Source organism: Phoxinus phoxinus, assembly GCF_949152265.1.
Source record: "Phoxinus phoxinus genome assembly, chromosome: 16".
Taxonomy (NCBI): Eukaryota; Metazoa; Chordata; class Actinopteri; order Cypriniformes; family Leuciscidae; genus Phoxinus; species Phoxinus phoxinus.
In genome coordinates this window covers 34,527,625-34,535,784 of record NC_136891.1, presented here as the reverse complement: position 1 = coordinate 34,535,784, position 8,160 = coordinate 34,527,625, and positions in this window count along the sequence as shown.

Sequence of the window (8,160 nt, the reverse complement as noted above, 5' to 3'; positions counted from 1 at the left end):
ATATACACCCGCATACAAAGTTTCTGCATAATTGAATTTAAGCAGGAATTTTCTCCTTCCTAAAATACTGAAAAATGTTGTCATTTCCTTTGGCACTCAGTTTAATTGAATAAGAGAAGTTGTGAGTCTCTGTAGCTGATGACAGGGCAGAGGACGGAAATGTGAAGCACACACACACACACACACACACAAGCGCTCTTATGTGCGCACACACTCAAATTAACATCATGCGACACTAGATATCCAAAACACACTGATAATTCGGCTTCTAATTCAATTAGTCAAGATGAATTTTGTATTGCATATATATATATATATATATATTTGCATTTGAAAATATGAGTGGGACATTTTTTGTATATATGTTTTATATCTTTATATACATTATTATTTTAATTATAATTATTTGTTTAGTAATTTTTTACTTTTTGTGTATTTTTTGCGTCATATGCATTTTATGTCAGAGTATTGTCTCTCTGGCTGTAGAGATGTGATGTCATAAACACATGAAGTATACTTCCTATAGGAACCAAACACTGTCTTTAATAAATGCAAACTGAACAATCAGTGGATCACAGAAGAGAACTAATATGTACAGGGAACAGAGGCTATATCCGAAAACTGAACAGGTATTACAAATCCTAACGCAACCAAATTACAGAGCGACACACCGGACGAGGGAGCAGAGTTAAACACACGGAACAAACGAAGGGAACTAAATGAACACAGGAGAACAGAATCTAATGATCAGCGATTAACCATAGCAAGAAACTAGAGCTTGAATTAGTAACCAAGAGAACTAATGTGTACAGGAACAGAGGAAACATCTGAAAACTGATCATGCTGCCTTCGAAGGACACTTTTGGTCATTTCCAGTGAGAAATTACTGTAGTAATTAAATATTCACTTAGTTTTCACAAAAACGCTCGCTCTAGCTGTAGATCATTGAACCGTCACGCTGCCTCAGAAATGTTTCGTGATGTTTCGCTTCGTACGCAAACGCTGCAAAGTCATTGCCTGACAGCAACAAGTCGACTGCCGAAGCTTCGACTTGACAGAAGACAGAAAACAAACATATTTACATCAACATACATACATTACGTGTGTGTGTGGTGTGTGTGTGTGTGTGTGTGTGTGTGTGTGTGTGTGTGTGTGTGTGTGTGTGTGTGTGTGTGTGTGTGTGTGTGTGTGTGTGTGTGTGTGTGTGTGTGTGTGTGTGTGTGTGTGCGGAGGACACGCCGGATTTTACATTTTTTGCTCTCTATTTGCTATCACCATTTTACTGGTGAGTTATTTCAATATATATATATATATGTAGCAGGTGGGGCGTAGGCAGTGAGAATTGCGCCTTGATTGAATCAGGTGGTGGCTGTTTGGCGCTGCACCTTTAAATCCAGCAAGCTGGCAGTTTTCTGGATTAGTGCTGTTACAGACTGTTGATTCCTTGGACTCTTGGTTGGGTGTACGAGTTGACTTGCATCTGATGTTTGCGTGGTTGTGCCGGGGTTGCAGTTAGTTCCCTGTCTTCGCGAGCCCTCATCGGCTGCGAATTGTGTCGGCGTGTTCCAACGAAGACGTAACTTTCGGGTTTAGAGTGACCACTACAAGTTTGCTGAGTGCGTTTGTTGTGCCGAGAACTCTGGTCTGGGATTGTACGAATAAAAACCAGACGGAGTAAAGCGATCACTACAGTATAAGTAACCAAGCTTTTGGCTTGACGCCGTGGTCTGTGTTCATACAGGAGGAGCGGCATATGCTGTCCTGGCCACTGTTTTTCCTGTGCTTTAGTTTTAGGATTCAGTAGTTTGAGTGTGAGTGTGACTGTGTGCGTGCGTGAGTGGGAGACTGGCCCATTACTTATCAGTCCATCCCTGGTGCATGTTGTATGTTTTTATATTGTTGGTGTCTTAGGCCATTGGGTTGATGCAATATTCTGGGGGGGGGGTAACGACCTTGTTGTGTGATCACTGGTTTGCTGAATGTGAATGACTTTCTTTGGGGTTTTTTGTGCATGTGATTTGTGACGTGCTTTATTTATATTTTGATTTATACTTTTGTTGTTCTCAGCCCTGAATCTGTCACCCGAGGCCTAATGTCTTTGTTTTTATATGTGTTTAATTTGAGAATAACTAAATAAATTGGTTTATTTTTATAATACTCCAGTCCCTCTCTCTCCTTTTATTTCCCTTTATTGTGGAAGCCTGTTGGTAAACATCTAAAATTCTGACGGTCACTAATCAACGAGCGACTGGTTGTGAACAGGCCCCCTAGGGGCTACATATATATACATTTGAAATATTACAGATGGTTGGGCACAATAGTAATAAATAAATAAATAATACGTTCATGCTTTATTGACATTAGATGAGTTGTGTTCGCATGGAGTCGATGTTTCCTCCGCACTGCTCACACACTCTGCTTTACGTCAGCGTGACACTGTGTGTTTGTAATGCCGAGCTGGTTGTGTTCTTCCGTGAGTAGCTTTGGCACAGAGGGTCTGTCTCGTGATGTTGGTGTTGTGGGGGGTCAGAGGTCAGAGACCTGAACAACCGGTCAGTGAAGGCGCTTTGGTTGCGCCACCCGGATTGTTCCGACCAGCAAACACAAGGCGGAAACACAGATGGTGTGTGTTAGTGTGAGGAGAGTGCCTTAAACCAATCAGAGCTTTCTCATGGGAAACGGAACCGCTCCGAACACAGCGCAATATAGTAGCGCCCTCTCCAGATCTCCTGGCTTAATGCTGGGGTCAAAGGTCAGGGGTTGACCCTCAGAACAATGCTCTGGATTGTTGATATGAGCACTTAGAGATGATCACGGGAACTGAGGTGTGGACATGGTTTGATGTGTTATTTACAACTCGCCTCTGCCTTGGGTTCGGTTTCGGTCAGTCCAGTTTGTGGATTCCGGAAACCAGTCTAATCTGTCCTAAAGATATAAAGATATAATGATGCTTTAGCCGGATAATTGCGTCGACACACAATGCAGTCATTATGTGGAATGTGTCCTTCTCAGCTATTCTAATCATTTCACAGTTGTTTATACGGGCTATCTTTGTTTATTGCTGTTATCTGAAGTGTGTGTGTGTGTGTGTGTGTGTGTGTGTGGTGTTGAGAGCTCCGGCCCCTCCTCCTCCAGGGTTGATTGATGGGTTTGAACTGGTGTGTCTCGTGAGCGAGGCGGCAGCACAGCTTTGATATCCGTCCTGTCGGTCTGGGAAACGTCCTGCTTTCTGTCCTCCTTTCTCCCGCTTTCTCTCTCTCGGCCCGTCGCTCTCGTCCTCGTCCACTGGTCAACTGGACTGAAGACTGGGACTCTTCACCCAAGAGTTCTGGCATTATAAACCTGTACGACTTTCTTTCTTCTGTGCAACACCATTTCCCTCGAGTTTACAATAAACGAGGACACAGAAATCTATTAAAGTTTTGTGTGAGCTGTGTTTCAAATAATCTGAAGTTATATAATAGCTCTGGGTGAGGAAAAAAAATTAAATTTAAGTCATTATTGATCAAAAATGATAACTTCCACCCGTTCTCTTCCACACGTTCATGCGAGTCAGTGAGAGCAACATCTGCTTTGTGAACAAATCGTGTTTTATTTGATTTTATTAAAAGTTGAGACAGATCTTTTCAGTAAATCTAAAGGTACATGTTATATCAGTTTTATATGGATTATGGATTATTTTTTTCATTTATCAATATCAGTTGATTGAATATTTAATTGTTCATTTCCCATATTTCTACATTTAGATTTTACCTTTGCCATCATCTTATGCTTTCTTAATAACTTAAGTTCATCTTTAAGAATTTAATAACACTTTTACATATAATCTTTTTTTTCATCTGAACTGAATATACATTAAAATAATTAAATTTAGACTTGGAAATTGTATACATTTTTAATATGTGTTATTTTTATATGCCATAACAGAAAATGTGCCTCATCATATGGCTTCAGAAGACTCATGAATATATAATACAGACACTTTTACATTGCTTTTGTGTCCTGGAAAGTATGGGAACAGTCAGCAAATTGTATTTTACTAAATGTATTGTGTTTCGAAGAATAAAGGTATTCCGCTGGGTTTGAAACAACCATTTATATGTTTGGATGAGCTTTTCCCTTTAAACTTTGAATAATGTCTTTCTTTCTCTGTTTGAATAATGTCTTTCTGCGCTCACTCGTGTTCGTGTCCTACGGCTCCTCAGAAGCAGTTCCTCAGAGATCTGAGAAGTCTAGTCCATCATCATTGAGACTCGTTTGGGTGGACTAATGATGCACTTCCCTTGTTTATGTGTGCTGGTGTTTTGGACCCATGGCTGGGAGCTTCTGGCCGATCCTGAGGAGTTCTGAGGGTGCCGTTCATGTTGTTCTGTAGACGACCTGAACAATCCTTGTTAGACTAGATGTGCCTTCAGCCGAAAGAGTGTTCTGCATTTCTTTCAAGCTTTGTCCAATTTATAATTTATGTGTAGTCAAGCTCTTCATTACCAGCAGATGTGTGTGTGTGTGTGTGTGTGTGTGTGTGTGTGTGTGTGTGTGTGTGTGTGTGTGTGTGTGTGTGTGTGTGTGTGTGTGCGTGCGTGTGTGTGTGCGTGTGTGTGTGTGTGTGCGTGTGTGTGTGTGTCTGTGTGTGTGTGTCTGTGTGTGTGTGTGTGTGTGTGTGTGTGTGTGTGTGTGTGTGTCTGTGTGTGTGTGTGTGTGTGTGTGTGTGTGTGTGTGTGTGTGCGTGCGTGTGTGTGTGTGTGTGTGTGTGTGTGTGTGTGTGTGTGTGCGTGTGTGTGTTATTGTGTGTGTGTGTGTGTGTGTGTCTGTGTGTGTGTGTGTGTGTGAGTGTGTGTGTGTGTCTGTGTGTGTGTGTGTGTGTGTGTGTGTGTGTGTGCGCGTGCGTGTGTGTGTGTGTGTGTGTGTGTGTGTGTGTGTGTGTCTGTGTGTGTGTGTGCGTGTGCGTGTGCGTGTGTCTGTGTGTGTGTGCGCGTGCGCGTGTGCGTGTGTGTGTGTGTGTGTGTGTGTGTGTGTGTGTGATGGGCTAATTCTTTCGGTTGAGATAGACCAGACTCCCGGCCTGTTCTCAGGGATCACATATGCACTCACACATGTTGAGAGGTGAACACACACATTGAATGGGCTCCACAGAAAAAGGCAGACAGATTTTATTCATAAACATTTCTTCCAGGTTTGATACAAGCTAAGCTTTATTGATTCTCACAGAAACATATTTTCCTTTGACCCTCATACAAGTAAAGAATGATGCATGTGCGGCTCTAAGGGGAAAGGCATTCACAAATTCAATGTACTTGAAAGTCATAATTTCTTGTAGGAATCTCTGGATTTTCTTCAAGTCTTGACTTCTGAATTAGGCATTTTTCATTTTTTAAATCATAGTGGAAGCTAATTAAGTTGTAATTATGAATGTTGATGGTATAATTTAATGTGTGCATTTTGATGAAGAATAGTGATAAAGCGTGGCAGAAAACACTACTCCTTTATCTGCTCATGAGGAGACTTCATTTTGACCACATTTCCCATCATTTCATCCCTGATGTTCCTCCTGTGCACTTTTTGTAAATTGTTTTCTTTAGGGGCTCCGTAATATTTATTAGGACCAAAATCACTTCATTATATCATAATTATGATTTCCAAACTCGTAGGAACTTCCCAAGAGGACTTGTCACATGACTGCAGTTGCTGTTAGTGGGAGGGGCATTCCCATTCCAGAATCTGGTTGGACAAAAAACTGTGTAGTGCAACATGAGTCACACATATAATAAATATTCAATTTTTTCCCCCCAGAAGACAAAGTTTGCTAAAAGATAGATTGTTGGAAATAGATTTCTTTTGTCCCGTTATCAACAGTTAAATCCCTTGTCCACTGAACTGAACTCGCTGTGTGTTATCCGGGGAGACCGCAACATCTGTTGGGAAGGACGACTGACCTCTCTCCTGTCCGTGAAGACGAGATGCCTTCCTTTTGTTTACACACGTCCATTTTTCAGGCACTTTGCTCCCTGCGTTTCTCCATCCGTCAGAATGAAGCGTCACCGCGGCTGCCGTTCCCTGAGCGTCAGTGTCACGATCATAAATCAATGCGTGAGTGTGTGTTCATGGCGGGATCTTCCGGTGCACACATATTCCAGAGACAGATGAGTGGTTAATAGAAGTGTGTGTGGCTGAACATTACCTGTGTTACACAGCATATCCTGTCTCCTTTACACCTCCTGACAGCCGGCCCAGCAGGGGTCGTGACCTCTGCGCTTATCTTCAGCTTTGATCTACTCCTTATTCCTTCACAGTGTTTCCCTCTGAGGACACTTCTCTCTCTCTCGCGCGCTCTCTCGCTCTCCCTCAGTGGTTCACCCGGCAATGTCAACAACGCCCAGGAGCCGCAGGGTAAAGGGTCGTGGGTCGGGACCCCCGAGAACCTCCCAGTGTTGTCATGTCAAGGCGATGCAGGAGTGACCGGTGAAACTGCTGACAGCGTTGCATGAACGTTGTTTGAAATCTGACAACAATTAAAGCGTCCTTAACAAGCCATCTGATTTCCCATGAGTCTCACATCAATACCACGTTACCTTCATTAGCACACATTTATTCATTTATTCAATTATGCATTCACCTATTGACTCACTTTGGCCCAACGCCTCAGCCTGTCCATGTGTGTGTGCGTGAATAAATATGTGCCCGCTCAAGCATGTATAAGTGTGTGTGTGTGTGTGTGTGTGCGCGTGTGTGAATGTGGTGTCAGCAGTTTGGAATATATTAGAAAGATAAAGTGTTAACAGCGTATGCATCAATTCCCGTAACAACTGGTCACCAGTAAGATGAAGCTTGTGATGGAGGAGGATCGTCTGGACACACGACTGCTTTTAACTTTTAACTTTATTCTGGTTAATATTGACATCACAATTACCACCATTAATCATGCATTTATTGAACATTTCTTAACAGTGAATTTCCTTGAACTGTAAAGTTGGGATGAAACGTAAGTTCTGATAGTCTTTTCTTCCCTATTGTGCCGTATATCAGAGTGAACCGGCTTCTGGAAAGACTAAAGATATGGGCTGGGACTTGATTTGTCCATGGGAATCGATGGGATCGTGAGGAGTTGGGGTTAGGGTTAGGGTTAGGGTTAGGATGGGTTAGGATGGGTTAGGATGGGTTAGGTTAGGGTTAGGGTTAGGGTTAGGGTTAGGGTTAGGATGGGTTAGGATGGGTTAGGTTAGGGTTAGGGTTAGGGTGGGTTAGGGTTAGGGTTAGGAGTTGGGCATTGCTAACGAAACAGGGTTAGATCGGAGTGCCAGTGTGCAGTGAGTTGTGGAGGACATGTAGTCCCGCGCTCCGTCAGGAAGAGCTGATGTTCACCGGCACTGACACAGATTCCACAATTCGATTCAATTTCGATTCTCAAGCTTGTGATTCGATACAATCCGATTCAGTATCGATTAATTGGGGCCTATCATGTATAGTACATGACAAATGTTTATTACATTATAATAATACATTTGTAATAACATATAGTTGTACTCATTATTTTATACATTTCATACATTTTCATATAGCTGTCATAAAATTAAATAAACAGTTATAGATATACCACATCTCAAAATCAGGCCACATGATGGACATCAGTGCATTTAGCAATATCACAAATTACATATATCATTTAGTTTAGTGTTTTCTTACAAGGAACTGAAAATCATTTAATCCAAGCAAAAGTGCAATCCCTTGAATTGCAGGACTGACTGGATTCATTAATATCGTTAATATAGCACCTTTAGTTTGCTGTCAAAATTGCATTCATTGAATTAGTTTGAAATGATCCGACTGGTTGTATTTACTAAATTCCTTTTTTTAAAGGCCGCAAATTAAACGTAAAATCCAGTCCAAAACATCTCCATGTGGCATGAGTGAGGTAATCGTGTTTTTGAGATTATCCGCGTGTCGTGTCCAGCTGAAGTCGTCCTCATGCCGCGCGGTTGCTCTTGCTTTACGAAGCACTATACGTGATACTTTATATTTTCCGACAACCAGCCGCATCTTCTAGTCAAGTTTTCAGACACCATGTAAAGTTGGACACTGGATTGATTCTATTAGAAGGAGGCTTAGATTTAAAGAGTTAGTGGTTTATGGAGAGTTGATGGTGTTCCTTAAGGACTGAAGAAA